Here is a 17,203-nt window from a genome sequence, read left to right as displayed (position 1 = left end):
AAGAATTCCTTCGAGAAGTGACATGGGAGTGGGTTGAATGATATCCCTGGCGACACAGACAACTGTTGAACTGAATGAGGAAGCAAATCGACGAAGAATGAATTTGTGAGCTGAGCGGCATTATGGTGGGTTTACCACTATGCTTCTGTGTGTATTCTGCTTCTTTATGATACAAAGGGACCTGTATAAGTTTACTTTTACCAAATGAAAGCTACTAAATATTTGTATCAGTATAGGATGAATTTGTTGTACCGATCAGCATTCTTTGGAACTTTTAGTCTGTCTGATGCACTACTTTATATACCACCCACTCATACATATTCTGTTAAGGAATTCATCAGCACTGAGGAATTGGACAAAAAAATGTAATAAGTAGTACAGTAAATGGCCTTGCCCCTCTTATTAATTCACAGAAACTACTTTGTATTGTTGCCAGTTGTCAGTGAAATCAAGGTTACCTCCACTTTTGTAGTTAGCTACACACTCTGAGTGTTCCTTAAGTCTTCATTGAATACAAAATGTGTCCTTTCATGCAACATATGTAATGCTGTCCTTTAGTCCCTGGATTCCAAAGCAGTGGAACAATGTCAGTTTCAGGTGCTCAGTTATTCAGACTAAAACGTATTTCAGTGAAAAAAAGTACATAAAAAGAAAATGTTTGTATTTGCATAGGTTTTAACAGGAGACTGCATGCAATCTTTATTTCAGTGTTCTGCTAAAAATCTTTGTTATGCACATACTGTTTCTGAAGACCAGCTAGAGAGTAGCGAGAATTTCTGTAATTGTTGTGCAATTTCTAAATTAGTCTTGAATGCCAAAAAATATAAGCAGTAAATGATTTGAGTAATTTAATATTTTGAACCTATATTAACTTTGTTCCTTTGCTGAAGATTGTTTCTTTTTGATTCTACATCATCCATCAACTTTCAGCCAGAAAACTCCGTACGCAGTACATAGTTGTTTGTAATACAGTGTAAAGTTTGGAAAAAACCTTCATCATGTCCGTCAGCACTTTTCACATCCACATCATGTTACATGGCCCTAATTGACAGAGGAAATGTCCCTACCGTTATGAAAAAAAATGTCTGAGTATGCCATCGACACAGATGCATTCTCACCTTCAAGGTCAGCGACGTCCAAGGGGACGCCACAGATGGGATGGCGCTTCTCGTATGGCACTGCATTTCTCAAAGTCAATCACGATCCCCTTGCACAGAGCTGACGACAGCACATCAATCACCGGAGTGGGGCTCTGCAAATGCAGCTAACACCCTCGGCATGTGCCATTTGCAGATGAATGTGTCCGACTTAAGGAGGACACAGCCTAGCATTTGCAATATGTCGCCATGCCTGGCACCTTTCATCATTATTATTATTTCCTTGCTCGGCTGACACTTCTACCATAAGCGCCCTATAGTTGTACCCATTTGTACCGGGGGATATTTTTATTGGAGCCAGCTTTGGTTAAGTAGCTTTGCTCAAGGGTATGAACAACAAGGACCTTTCCCAGACTTGGACCAGAACCCTTCAGGTTGAAAATCTGAGTCTTCGGGCACCATGTTACATACAGGTCTCTTTATTAATACAGCAACACCACAACACATATCTAACAACATTTATTATCTATGTGCACAAACACCTAAATGTAAAAACCACAGAGCGAGCAACACGTGCTTCATTTCAATATTAAATGAAAACTGACAAAAATGCAAAGCAGAATTTGTCTAATATCCCTCAATGCGCACTTAAATCATATAGAGCTTCAGTGTTACTCAGATGAAGCACTTTTTCTTATTTCCTCACATCCATTAGAATTCAGTCAGTCACCACAAATTCCCACCAAAGGAAGCAAGTCTCTGATGCGGCTGCCCTGTCCGGAACAGGCTCCGTAATGAGGAACAGGAGAGCAAAGTGCAATGTCAGAGGTGCCTGAGCGGCCGTCCTGATGAAAAATCATGCGGCACTTCCATTGTTACTTCACAAGCATTTCCAGCGCCTCGCCGGGCCCTGGTGTTGGTTAGTTTGTAAGCACAGGGCAGCCAGCAGTAGAGCAGCATCTGTTACGCACAGCTGCCACTGCATACCTGTGAGGATGGCCCAGTTCATCCCTGTTTTACACATTTAGTTACCTTATCCCTCCAGCAGAACAAGTGTGACGGTTTGTAGGAATACATACTGAGTGTTCAGAAGCATTCATAACATCTGAATTATGTCTTTTTCCCTCCTTTCTTAATATGAAAATATGTGAGAACAAATGAATAAAGGAAATGTATGTAACGTATTTCTTTTCCTCTTAAAGAATGTTCTTGAATTCGGTGAGGTGGAGCATACAGACTATTGGCTCAGTCAGTTAAGCTTCTCCAAATAAGGAAAACCAGGGACAAACTACTGAAAAAGTCATAGTGTGTAAAGAAGAAGGCATAAGTGGTTTGCTGCTGGTATTATATATATATAAAATCAGTCTTTCTAAACACAATAAAATTGGCACAGTAGCTTTAAACATTTTTTATTAGATTTTTAATATCCATTATTATTATTATTATTATTATTATTATTATTAATTTATTTTTTTATTTTAATTTTAATTTTAATTTTTATTATTGCTGCTGTTGTTGTTTACTGTGTTTATTTTTGTTTTTGAGCTAAACAAGGTTTTAAGAAAGAAAAAATAAAAATGGATTCAGTAAAAAGGAATAAGACATTACCTCCCCGATAGCTTAACAGAGACAAATGAAATAATGGGGTGGTCAAGGCGTAAATGTGTCATGAAGATTTATCAGAGCACACACATTTTTTTTCCCCCTGCCAGCATGTCTTATGCTAATACCAGCTAATTTCACAAACTTGTCCCTGCCTCAGTAAACAATAGCTGACTGCTTCAATTTGCTCCGGTGGCAACATTTAGTTGGCTGTCAGGCTTGGTGCGAAAGGATAATCTCCGCTACCTCTGAACCTTGAACAGTAGCTATCGGCGAACCCTCAGGCTATCTATATATGAACGTGCTCTCCACCTTTTCAGCTATTACCTCTTCTGCTGCACTTTCGCCCAAAGCTTTTGCTTGATTGGAAGTACAAGAACAACTTTAAGAACTGGGAAATTAAACACATTTTAGTCTGGGAAGCTGTGGATCTAAAATAACACTTTTTACATTGAATCTGATGACTGAAAGATATGTTTCGGTATTTACTCAGCCATTGTATTTATACGTTCATGAACGTTTTTCGGCATTTCTTGAGGGATTAACAGAGATATTTAAAAAGCAGCTGGTTGTTCACATAGTGTGGAGGGAAATAAAGGAAATATCTCACAGCAGTACGGAGATGAACAAAATTAATTAAAAGCAAATGTCAATAATGAGTACACCCTGTGCAAAGATACAAGTGCCCAGTGTATAGTCTGTGTATTGAAGCTTTACATTTTAAATCAGTTTGGAATACTTGCTCAATATTAACATTTTATACTTTGTCTCCAGTGTTTTTCCATTTGATGTTTTTGGGGGGTGGTTATCTTTCTTTAATTTGCTTCTATTCCATCTAAATAAATCTGAAATTCTATGGCATATTAATGTTTTAAAGTCCATATGTGTGTTGGGACTGGTTTAAGGAATATAAGTCAATACATATATTTACTGTATTCTATTTCAAACAACAGTCCACAGATATACATATATATATATATATATATATAGAGAGAGAGAGAGATAGATAGCGAGATAGCCATTCATTCCAAGGAACTACAAAGGCAGAAAGAATGTTCAGTATTCAGTGGTATTAGTGCACCTTCAGCACTTTTCATATCAACTTTTTCCAACATTAATTGTCTAAAACAGCAGAGATTTGAGTGCCTAGAATACGTGTGTCTTTATGCGTTCTGAAGGCTGTCTTTTTAAATGCATAACAGTATCCTTCTGATCCGATTTAATCTAAATCTTCTCAAAAAAAAAACAAAAATACTATTTTCCCCTGACTGAACATTGTTATTATTTTAAAATATGTGCTGCTGCTCTAATTTGCAGCAGTGAGGCTTTAACAGCCTAGGACCGGTCTAGAATCTACAAATTAGGACTGGAAGGGGGGTATTATTTCCTCCAAAAACAAGCAAGATATATCATGAAACCGGATCATTGTCAACAAGGTGAAATATTCATAGAAAGTGTTGCATAAACTATTTTCATGCAGCGCAGTATAAGATAGGTGTGACTATTGTAAATTTGTTACAGGGCCTCCTTCCTCAGGCATTGTGGATAGGCAGTAAAATGTCCACTGACACAGTTACTGCTTCTCTTCTCTCGTTTTGCTCTCAACACCTCAATTTCCCCCTGGACCTGACACATGACTTCTAATTGTGTAACTCACTTAAGGCCATAAATCAGGTTCATCTGATGAACCTACAGTGTAGCACTTTGTTTCTGTGGAATCAGGAATACAACTGCTGGCTATAGAGTGAACAACAGCAAAAATAAACTGGCTATACGTGATATTTTTTATGTCCATTCATTATCAGTATTCACTTCTGAATTGCAGGGCTGCAGGGGTCAGGAGCCTACCCTGAAAGCAAAGAGCTGAGGCAGCGGACACTCTGGACAGAATTCCAGTCCATCACATAGCAACGATATTCACTTACACATTCGTGGGCTATTTAGAGTCACCATATGTCCTGAAATATATATCTTTGGACTGTGGTAGGAAACCAACGTGAAAACAGGGAGAACATGAAAACTTTTAAAAGGCTGAGCTGGATTTATATGGTTGTACGGCATAGCCCACGAGATTAACTTTGCGTATCATACGCTCAGTGTTGTTATGATCAATTTCTTGCAAAACTCACTGACTGTAAGGAGATTTACTGAAAAGCCGACTGTTGCTGGATTCAGACTTGAGCAGATTTTTGTTCAATCTTCCATTTCCGAAAGTTCCATTTATTTATTTCTTTGTTTATTTTGACGCAACTCACTTGCTGTTGGAAAATTTCTTTTGTTTTCCAGTAGCATTCAGTACAACTCTCAAATCCATTTACAAATCTGTTTATATTTAATAAACATGTTCTAAAGATGTTACATAAAATATCTGATTCAAATGACTAAGTGTGATTTCCCATTTGTCAATATCTTGGGAATAGGCTTTCTTTCTTTCTCTTTCTTTCTTTCTTTCTTTCTTTCTTTCTTTCTTTCTTTCATAATTACATACTGATGAGAAGTGAAAGTTTGCAGTCAGCTTCTTTTCCATCACTGACTTACATCCTACGTCCTGTTTTACCCTTCTTCTTGGCCATGATCAGAGGCAGGGAACTGTAGCTCCATTTATCTAGTTTTATTCAGCAGGAGAACCAGTCAGGCCCCAAAAAGAAGTGAGTTAGTCAACTGTGATGGAATATTAACAGCAGCCCTCCTTTTTTTGGTGCCCTCCTTGTTCCTTATGAAGTCTTGTTGATCATCCATGCCGGAGTGTGGTTAGCCTAATGAGCCTTCGCTCAGGTGTGTCAGCTTGAAGCCCAGGGATAGATGTGTGTCTTCTCTGCATGTGGTCCAGTCCTCTGCTGCGTTCTGCTACTACTGCATTCACTTACTACATTAGCTGGTCTCTTCTAGGGGGTTAGGAAGCAACAGGGCTATGTTTCCAAGAATCCCTATCAAGTCATTGCAGTAGCTTTTCTGGAAAACACTGACAAGAGTTTGTTCTGTTCTGCTTTCCTTTGCTTGGCTTTGCTTGGCTTTGCTTCATTTCATTTCGTTCTGTTTTGTTTCGTTTCTTCGTTCATTCCAGGCCCAAATCTCGATGGCAGTGCTCTCCTCTCTGACCAGGGGGATTGACAGCAGAAGCTCCCCCCCCAGACAAGGAACTGGAAAAGGTTCAGGTGACAAAGCACACAGTGTGTTAAGGAAGATGGAAGCTGGACTTGGAACTGCCTGCAGAGTTCGATAGAAGTCGGCTGCTTAGTAGTCCTGCTGCTCCTTGCCTCCCAGGGCAGGTGGTGAAAATGGACGAAGAAGCCTGGTGGGGAGACAGCAGTGCAGACTTCTCTGCAGCTATTTGTGGGAAGGACCTTTGCTGCCACTTTAACTCACCTTGTGTCTCAGCAGTCTAAAAAGCATGTGTCAAGTCTTGTTGACTGTTTACACCTGGGTGTGTTTAGGCACATAAAGGGCATATTGAGGTGTTTCAGCACGACGATTAAAGAAACTAAAAACTCAAGTGAGCTAGGTTCAGACTAATGTGATACGTAAACCTTTGGCGGCATGAATCAGGTCTCATTAACCTCGAGCAGAGAATGAACGCAACATCTGCTAGAGTACAGTACATGAGAGGAACAAGCAGCATAAACTGCATTTAACCTTAACGTTTATCATTGTGCATTATTACGCATTATTTTGGAGAAATTCAGAAGAAATTAAATGTCGTTTCCGTTTCTATGATAAATGGCTGTTTAATTTGGATTTTTAAAAATACACTTTGGGTGCCAAGGTAGCACAGCTGGAAGCACTGGTGACTTCCGGTGTGTAGATTCGAAAGTGGGTTCCAATCCAGCTCTGTCTGTGTGGGGTCTGGATGTTCTCACTGTGTTTGTATGTTTTTCTCCCTGCTGCTCTGGTTTCTTCCCACGGTCCAAAGACATGTGTTTCATGTAAACCAGAGACTCCAGATTTTCCATAGTGTTTGCATGTGCATGCCTGCTGTCCCATTGTATGTCCCATTGAAAGTATGCCCAACCTCATGCTGTATGCTTCTGGGATAGACTCCAGACCACCACAACAGCGCACTGGACCAGCAGTTATTGATAACAAAGAAATTAATGGATTAATATGAATCTGCCTTCACCACAGGAGATGTAGACTGTGTTTTGTGATACTTTAGCAAACAAAAGGTAGGGGGCAAATAGGACAACATCTGACAAAGCATGAGACTGCATTTTATGGTTGTATTTCTGTCTGTAATTGCAATAAAAAGGATCTCGCTAGATGTTTTTCTTCTGGTAAACTGAGCTGCTATTCCCTTTCTTTTAGGATCAACAAAAGACATTCAGTGAACCAGGCCACGTTTCAGAACCCATTCCTCTTGCTTTTATGGATAACGTGCGAGTGAGTGTCATCATTTTCACCTCTCAGTTCTCACTGCAGATTCGGCTGGACCTAGAAGATTCGCCGTCGTGAGTTATGATCACAGCGTGGCTGGGGTGAGCCACAGAAATGCCCGCGAGCCTGAGCTTGATAATGCGGTATGGAGGCTCCCATGGGGGCCGTGCTGTCCTTGCATCTGCAGTGAAGTAGGTCTCCAAGGCTGGGGTGGGGTGGAGGGGGGGTTTCAAAGCCTCCAAAATGGATCAAAGTACATTTTTACTCTTTCAGTAGGATGTAATGTGCATGACTAAGAGTCTCCCGTCTCTGCAAATGGGTTCACAATTATTATTATTTCATGGATGTTATTAGATACAGTTGCAGTGGTGAGGGGGAGGTCAGACAGGGCTCCCTTTTCAAAAGCAGTGATCTACTGGAAGTAGGCACCCCTGGGCTCAAAGGTTTTGATATTTCAACTGTTCATGCTAAGTAGTATCGCAATAGAGGACAGTGCTTTTTTCATATTCCCAGTAATGTTTTACAAAAGTAGCAGCATTCCATATATGTGAGTAATGGTCATGAAATAACTGTTTTCCATAATTTATAATATAAAAGCAGTCTTTTCTACATAAGTCTTGATATATGGACAGTTGCTTTGTTAAGATTGCTATTACATATTTATATAGGGCTCACATTTACCTGGTGTTTCTCTCCAAAGTGTCTCACAATTTTAACTGCCAACTGTTACTTACCCAGGTATACAGCTGAGTAACTATTTGAGCAACTGAGGGTAAGTACCTTGCTCAAAGGTGCTACAGCGGAAGGTGGATTCAAACCTGCAACCCCTGAATCCAAAGATGGGAGCTCCAATGACTACACTATCGGTTGTCCCATACAGTGGCCTGTAGTGATACAAACTTATGATAAGAATGAAGTTTTTGTCACATCACATCTTCTTGTTACATGCACTGATCAATTCAAATGAATACAAGTTAACATGGAACAAAGGTAAAACAGAGTAATTTGAGCAATTACAATGAAATCATGGCATACAATCTAACTCAGCTGATATAATAACAAAAATGACCATGGATAAATATGAAAGCTGAAATGCAGGAAAGGGTACATTTAAATAACTGTAAAATACAAAAAAGGGGGTTTTTATCCTTTAAATATGATCTCCTGTAATAGGCAGCTTATGCAAACAGTGCTAAGAGCTCATGCATAAACAGTACTGAATTTGAATATGTGATCCATCAATAAACTACTATCCATCACTAAACATTAAAATAGTGGGTCTGTTGCGGAGGATATGCAGAAATAATTTCTCCCTCCTTTATGTCAAACTTCATCTGCTATGCAAATAATCTATGTACTTTGTACTGTGTAGTACTGTCTAATAATTTTTTACAATTATCATAGACATACCTCTAAGATTCATTTTATGCAGTGTTGCTTTAGAATGTAATTTTCTCATCAACCAGCATTATTATAGTCAAGAAAAAAACTCTGTGAAATGCTATATGGATTGGATTAAAAGGCAATTACAGCTTCTGCAGCTGTTTTAATTAAAACATTTCTATTCACATGGAAACTGAATTTGTCCCAAATGGTAACACATAGCAACAATGGTAAGAGATTCTGTTCTCCTTCAGACACAGTTTCAAAATAATATTTATATGTTTCCTTGATTTGACAAGCACACAAACAGAAGCCAGAAAAATACAAATGAACAAAATTAAAGGTCAGATTTTTAATAAACATTCTGTAAATCTCACCAATAATAGGCACAGTTTTTTTTTTTTTTCTGTAAAAATACTAATTCACATTTAAGTGACCCTCTTGTGTGGGTTGAATATTTATTTCCCATGAATTCAATCTTCTTTCTAATCCTGTTTAACTAATCCTTAGACTATTCTGACACTTCTTTATGAGGTAGCCTCAATTTTCTATCCCTGTGTCCGAGCCCCCAGTTTCTTTCATTACGTAATTTTTGCTTGCTTGTCAAATTTCCAAATAAACGTAGTTTGAAAACAATAAACAATGCATTTTTTACCCTCTTTTGTCCAATGTAGAGTTTAACTAAGTGCATTATCAGTTTCATCTTTTGATTCTTCAGAAGTTGCCTGGATTGTGATCAAATCTGCAACCACACCAGATAAAGCAAAGTGCACTGGGCAAAGGACACAAAATCAATAACCTGAAAAGAGCAGCTGTAGTTGTGCACGACAACAGACTGACACACAAGCTTATGATTTGCAAGAAGAAAAGCCAATCTCAAAGATGCAGTGCAGTGATGTCTGCAGAAATATATCAGGGTTGGTCTTTTAACTAGTACTACATTTACGATAATGTCTGGACAGAACACAATTAACAAATACAAAATCAAATTAATATTATCTATGTAATCGTTTTCAGCTGGTATCTATTCATTATTTGTGGTTATCACAATATAGGACTGCTTCTGTTTTTTTTTTTTTTTTTGTATGTAGCCTTATGTATTCAATGAGCAACAGACGATGTCCCACGCATTTTTTTTTTTTCCCTCAACTGAATCAGTAGGCACTGGGAAATATACCCAAGGAATATTTTGGTGAAAGAAAACACCATTTTGTCTGTGTGAGAGCGCTCAGTACCTAAACTTTTGGATCTGCTGATATCTTGGACATCTGATTTGTTTGCCTGACAATAGGAGTACCTCGAAGTTCACATTGTAATTACTTGGGATCATGTTGTGGAGTAAAGAAAAAAGTCACAAGGGAACCTGAAGTATTCCTAAAGCAGGATAGTGAGATCTGCATGGCAATAAAGTTTTACAAAAACATACATACAGAGAAAATGACATGTCCATAATTTTTATCATTTGGCTTTTGAAACTTTTTAAAACTCAGTACTTTGTACCTGTATGAGGAGACAGTAAATAATAAGCTAAATATTTAATGAACACTAAATATTATGGATATGTAACAATACAATTTTTGTTAAGTATGATAAGTGAAATTTCGCTGCAAACTTGCTTAGAATTAAAGGCGAGTGGCCCTTCTTGGACACACATTTATCATTGAAAGCGGTCAGTCTATTGTGGCAAGATGACGATTGCTTAGCTCTGGACCTTATGCTTTTGAATTTCAATCATGCCTGCCAATTTCTCTGGGACCTATTAGTGGCTTCTTCTGCTGTGCACATGGGCTTTGGAAAATGGAAATTAAGCCTGTCAAAGTATTTTCATTGTTTTTTTCATACTGTTTTTCCTCTCTTCTGGTTTGAATCAAATCATTGGGATCCTAGGTCCTTTTTTCCTTCATAACCAGTGTGTGGTCATAATATTTTCCACACACATGATTTCTTCTCTACCACGTTTGGCAGGTCACAATTACAAAATGGTTGAACTTTGATCTTCTTTTTCTTCCTCTACACAGCACACTTCTTACATGTCCCTTTGTAATTTGGAGACTTAGTGATGCATAAATGCAAGGTCTATTGTTGTTTGTTTTTACAACAAATAGTTTTTTTTTTTTTTTTTTTTAATTACAATTGCCATTTCCAGGTTTTCATTCGAAGTCAACTGAAGTTGAGCAGTACTTCTGCTTATAAAGGGTACAAAAATAAAGTATGTGTATATATATACACATACTTTATTTTTGTACCCTTTATAAGCAGAAGTACTGCTCAACAGAATAAAGTATGTGTATATATATAGGGGGTGCGGTGGCGCAGTGGGTTGGACCGCAGTCCCGCTCTCCGGTGGGTCTGGGGTTCGAGTCCCGCTTGGGGTGCCTTGCGACGGACTGGCGTCCCGTCCTGGGTGTGTCCCCTGCCCCTCTGGCCTTACGCCCTCTGTTACCGGGTAGGCTCCGGTTCCCCCGTGACCCCGTATGGGATGAGCGGTTCTGAAAATGTGTGTGTGTGTGTGTGTGTGTATATATATATATATATATGTGTGTGTGTGTGTGTGTGTGTATTTGTATAAATACATAGATAAAAGATTGCTACATTGGGCATACTCTCAAAGGATATATATATATACAGTACATCCTTTATATGTGTGTATGTATATATATGAGAGTATGCCCAATGTAGCAATCTTTTTTTTCAGTTTGTTTGTTTTTGACCTCATGGCAGACACTATTGACCCAGCTTTAAGTGGCTAGACATCAAAGATGCTGCTATCCCAGAGGTGCCTTTCGTTTGGTTTTGTTTCCATTTCCTGAGTCAACACGAGTGACTCAGTCCAGCCATATTGTATTTAGAATTTCCCTTAATGACCTCTGGTACTTTGTTGGAACCACTTTGTTCTTGATGTGCACATATTGAATTTGTTCTTGACTTCAGGTCACCATGTCTTTCCATGAAAGTGACACTTCTAACCAGTTTCACCAATGCTTTCTGACTGGCTACAATTCTCCAATTATTAGTTCATTATCATACAACATGATGCGATAGAATTTTACTATCAGATTTCTCTGAAATTTGTTTTTGCATAGTAGGAGCTCTACCCTTCAGGGGAAAATCACTGCAGAACAGGAGAACCCACAAGAATGCTTGAAAAAAGAAAAAAAAATAAATAAGACAAGAAATATCCAAATGACAGACACTCCAGACGAAAGACATCAAGACAACACACAATGTACATTACAATGTCCAGTATGTTGCACACTCAGACTTTCCACAAAGAATAATATACAACTTGTACACTTTTGTTCTGACCTCAGAATTGCTATTGTGGACTAGACTGCATTTGCTTGAGTATACCGCTGTGCTCATCGAGCAGCCTAATTATTTACATTTACCTGCCATTTTTCTCCAAAGCACCTTACAGAGTTGAGCTACTTACAATTACTTACCCATTTATACTGTAAAGCTGTGTAACTTTCCTTGAGCAATTTAAGGTACGTTCCTTCTTTAGTAGTACTAAAGCTGGAGATGGGATTCAAATCTGCGACTTTCAGTCAAAAGTCAGCAACTCCAACCACTAAGCTATCAGCCGTAATTGATTCAGGAAAGAACGAGCTCTTAAACTCATTGAGTCTGAACCTCAGATCTCCACACTTTCTGTTTGAGGGTTCAGTAGAAAGTTCAACAGAAAGACAGCTGTACCAAGTTGTATCACAGTAGTGCATGACACTCTGAATTACTTATATTAAAAGTAAAATAAATTCATTCAACTTCAGTAATGCCAAGAACTGCTTGTCCTGAGCAGCATCGTGATGATCTGGAGTCTATCCCAGAAGTATTAGGTGGAAGAAGCCTGAGGGGTACTCTACGGATGGAATGCCAGTCCATTTCACAATAACCACACGCACACACACACACACACACACACACACACACACACACACACATACATAGAGTTGATCCCCCCATTAGCTTGATGTGTATGAATTTATGTGATTGTTTTTAACAAACAGTTTTTGGCTTTCTTTTTAAAAATGTATTTTTTTTAAGACTGCTATTCTAAGGAAATCAATGAAATGAAATATGCATATGCAGTATTTATATCACAACCATGTTTGATCTGAATATGATACTTCAAAGACACTTCAAAGCATAAAATTTTGAAATTAAATGTATTTTTCTATTAGTAAAACGTGGTGTTAACCAATAAGTTATAAGCATTTTTAAATCTAACTGAAAATATTTCAATAAAAACACCATTAAAAGCAAATAGAGAAAGTGGTGTCAAACCAGTAGTTCAATTCTTGACAAGGCAATACCTACTTCAGATACTGTGCGTTAATTTAATGTGATAAGTACATACATTTAGAATTGTGTAATGCCTACTGCTGAAATACAAACACATTTCTTGATTAAACTTGTTTCTGTCATTAAATCTGAAGGCAGTGATGTGATTTCTGTATTAAAATCATTACATTTATTTATTTAGCAGATGCTTTTCTCCAAAACAGCTTCCAATGAACTCTATGTAGTGTTATCAGCCCACACACCTTATTCACCAAGGTGACTTACACCGCTAGATACACTACTTACAATGGGTCACTCATCCATACATCAGTGGAACACTCTTTCTGTGTTACTCACACACTATGGGTGAACCTGAACAGCATGTCTTTGGACTGTGGGAGGAAACCAGAGCAGACACAGAGAGAGCATGCAAACTCCACACAGACTGAGTGGGGATTGAACCTACTGTACATCCTCTTGCACTACCCAGGCGCTGTGAGACAGCAGCGCTACTTGCTGTGCCATCTGTTACTGTATCCTCACACTAAACCTCTGCTGAACAGCCTGAAAAATATGCTTAAGAGTAAATGTTAAGCGTACTCAGTGATACTAGAAAGTTCAATTCTATTTGGAAACTTTAAATGTACTCATAATGTGTTCATATTATATGCTAATATGCTTTGAATTGTTTTTTTTTTCCCGCTTGGGGTGCCTTGCGACGGACTGGTGTCCCGTCCTGGGTGTGTCCCCTTCCCCCTCCGGCCTTACGCCCTGTGTTGCCGGGTAGGCTCCGGTTTCCCGTGACCCCGTGAGGGACAAGCGGTTCTGAAAATGTGTGTGTGTGTGTGTGTGTGTTTTTTTTTTTTTTGTTATTAGAAATATACCTCTTTCTTATATACAGTATTTTCAATGTATCTAGTAAAATTAAATATATTTACATTTTACCTTTAAAGTTGCTTTAAGTGCAATCACTGTTTGATCAGTAACTAAAAATTTAAAAATAAAGAATTATTAAGTCACCTCTATATCTAAAAATAAGTAAACAAATATGTAGCAGACCTTTGATTCCATTTACTTCATTTTAATCTACATTAAAAAATATATAAAACAATGTGGTTAAGTTGATAACATAGTAAAATTAATTTGTTAGTGGAAAAAAAAAAAACATTGTGGGCAGAAAGGAGAGTTATGAGAGTTCTTTGTATCAATAAATTTATTCACAGCTAATTATGGTTTTGTATGTTCTGATCTCTATTGTGTGTTTCTTACCTTTAATGTTATGTGTATGATTAGCTTTAGAAATAGATGAACTGGGACTTATCCAGTCAGGAGGCTGGCTTGCTGCCAGTGACATGATTCATAATTTCAGCAAATAGAATCAAACAACAGTTAATTATGTGTTGTGTGGGAGATATGGTTTCACTTTGCAATTTGGTCTGCGTAATGCCATGGTGATCATTTGATTTTTCTTGGAAAGTTGTCCAGGAGATAGAATGCATGCTTTTCTTCATGTTTACCTGATGTATCAGTGTTTTCCCCCCAACTTTAACTGTCATGTAAACCATTCTGACCCTGTCACTGTGAAGTTGCATTTGCATGGTCTGAAACTCAACACTCCATTAAGTGTTCTGTCTTAAAATTCCTCAAATCATTTGGGCCATATTATCAGCCAGACGGATAGGCCCAGGGTGAAAGAAGACAATCTCTACCAATCACTGTGGGAAATGTAGTACTATAATTTAAATATAGCTAACTGTAATTTATAATTTAATTTTCACACACTATTACCTCAATTTGTTCCTACTTTACCACAGTAGCTGAGCTTTTACATATCTACATAGGTAGCTACGCAGCAGGCCATCATTTTGGTCCACTACCGATGCACACACGTTTTAGGCTAGTGTCAATCATCATCAAAGATGATCTAATTCTCCGATGGTGTCAAGAGCTGATGTGAAGAAAGGACAACAGTTCTTAAAGATTTATAGTCAATATAGTATAATTTCATTATATCAGATAACTTATTGATGGTTAATGTCGGAGATGTGTTTGTTGACTTTAAAGTTGTATGGAATATTTTTGAGAGCTGTATTGTGCAAGGTTTGGATGGATACAGAATTACCCAGCTGAGTGACTGGCTTGTTGCCAGCACTGCAAATTGTAGTTGCATGGGAGACATGGATTAGCATTATGGAATGCAAAAGCACATAATTGCTCAGTGGAACAATTACTGAAAAATAGATTGGTACAGACTGGGAAAGAGTGACACCTGGCAGAGATGGACTGAGAGCAGCCAGGGACATGCTGAACCGAGACCTGGATGAAACCTGTACCACAAGTAAGAAATGAAGGGAAACTAATGTCATGACTCCCAGACTGGTGTGAATGAGTTAACTCTTGGGTTGTGTTCGAGACAGTTTTCCCACTCAAACTTGGAGAACCATTATAATTATTCATAAATCAGTTATAGAAAATAGATTATCACTCAGTGTTCTGTTACTCATGGGGGGTGCGGTGGCGCAGTGGGTTGGACCACAGTCCTCCTCTCCGGTGGGTCTGGGGTTCGAGTCCCGCTTGGGGTGCCTTGCGACGGACTGGCGTCCCGTCCTGGGTGTGTCCCCTCCCCCTATGGCCTTACGCCCTGTGTTGCCGGGTAGGCTCCGGTTCCCCGCGACCCCGTATGGGACAAGCGGTTCTGAAAGTGTGTGTGTGTGTGTGTGTGTGTGTGTGTGTGTGTGTGTGTTCTGTTACTCCTTTTACTAACTGCACTCCTAGTCATTATCACAATTTTTACACTTCTTTTATGGAATTTATGATCTATAGACCTCATTTACCCAAATTGATGTTATTCATTTTTTAGTAAAATAAGGAAAAATTTTTCAGTTATTTTGAGTAATTTTCACATACCAGTATGTGTCAACATTTAATCATGGTACTTGTTTTGGAAATGCTCCAAATTTTGTAATGGCGGAACATAATGACATCTCTTGTGTTTCTCGTCTAAAGTAACCAATATGATCCTGATCTATGAAGAAAAGAATAAAAAAAAGCAAAAATATATTTTTAAATGCACATTTGCAGTGCAAACATCACAGGTTCAATTAATCTGACAAAATGAACTGTCACATTTCATGCTGTGGGGAAAAAAAAAGCATGTGCATATTCCGGCACATGAGTGGCTGTGTGTAAATTTTGGTGTGTGCCATGCAAATGTATTTACTGTATTTGTGGCAAATGATACTGGATTTTATGCCTCTCAAGGTGCAGAGCTGGCATCTTTCCCTTTTGTCTGCCTTTTTGTTGAAAGCAGCTGCTGGGGAGGTAGAGTTTGCTTCCTGTACATTTCCAATCAAACTGGCAGAGGCTGCTGTGTGGGTAAGGTGTTTGGAAGGTGCTTTGAATAAGGGGAGTGAGTAGAGCTGTCCCCTAGGTCTTCCAAAAAGACTCTCCTCTTGTAGGACTTCCCCTGATTACAGTTTGGATTGATCTCCATCTACACCACAAAATCATTGTTTCAGATGTCTGGGATGTTACGGAGTACTGCCGCAGGGCAACAGGCTCTCGTTCACTTCCACATACATGCAACTAAAACTTTACCCAGGTTGTCACGTCCCACTTTGTTATGGTTGTAACTCAACATTACAACGAGTTACTCACCATTTCTCTGAGATGTACGTCGCTTTGAAGAAAAGCATCTGGTAAATGAATAAAAGCCATTCATGCATCAGTGGAAACAATCTCTGTGTCACTCCCACACTATGGGTGACTTAGAGTCACCAATCTACCTGAACAGCATGTCTTTGGACTACAGCAGGAAACAGGAGCACGTGGAAGAAATCCACACTGACACGGTGAGAACGTGCAAACTCCACCCAGACTGCTACCCCTACAACATACATGCAATATATGTACTCTTAGCACAAGGGTTTAACATCTTACCCTGTGTATTATTGTATTTCTTAGTTTACGTTGCATATATTACTTTCAAGGACAGCAACCTTTCTACAGTAACTTAAGGACCTGGACTTTAAATGAGTGCCAGGCACTCAGCATACATGCCCCAGGCATCTTTAGCGGGGACAAGAACATTTGTCTCAACAACAAGAAGTGAATGACTCTTGAGAGGAAAGGTCTAGAGTGACATAGTCCAAAAATTTCCTGACCAGACTCAGCATACCATAAGATGGTAATGACTCCTTTCTTTGATTTGTATATGCCAGAGAGAATCAACAGGACCATGTATGTTTGTAAGTCTCTGTGGTCCACCACCCTGCAGCTATCGCTGTAAACACAACTGCTCTCGAAGTTTGTCATGACTCTTAAGGGTATATTGTGGACAAGAAACCAGATAGAAAAAGCCATTCTTATTATCGAAAAGGGTTGTAAAACATTCTTATAAACACAACAGAAAAGTAAAGCCAGCTGATGTTATTTCCACATTTGTGGTTCTGGCATTTGAAGGGTTTGGG

The sequence above is a fragment of the Scleropages formosus genome, chromosome 12, assembly GCF_900964775.1.
Source record: "Scleropages formosus chromosome 12, fSclFor1.1, whole genome shotgun sequence".
Lineage (NCBI taxonomy): Eukaryota > Metazoa > Chordata > Actinopteri > Osteoglossiformes > Osteoglossidae > Scleropages > Scleropages formosus.
This window is presented reverse-complemented; position numbering follows the sequence as displayed.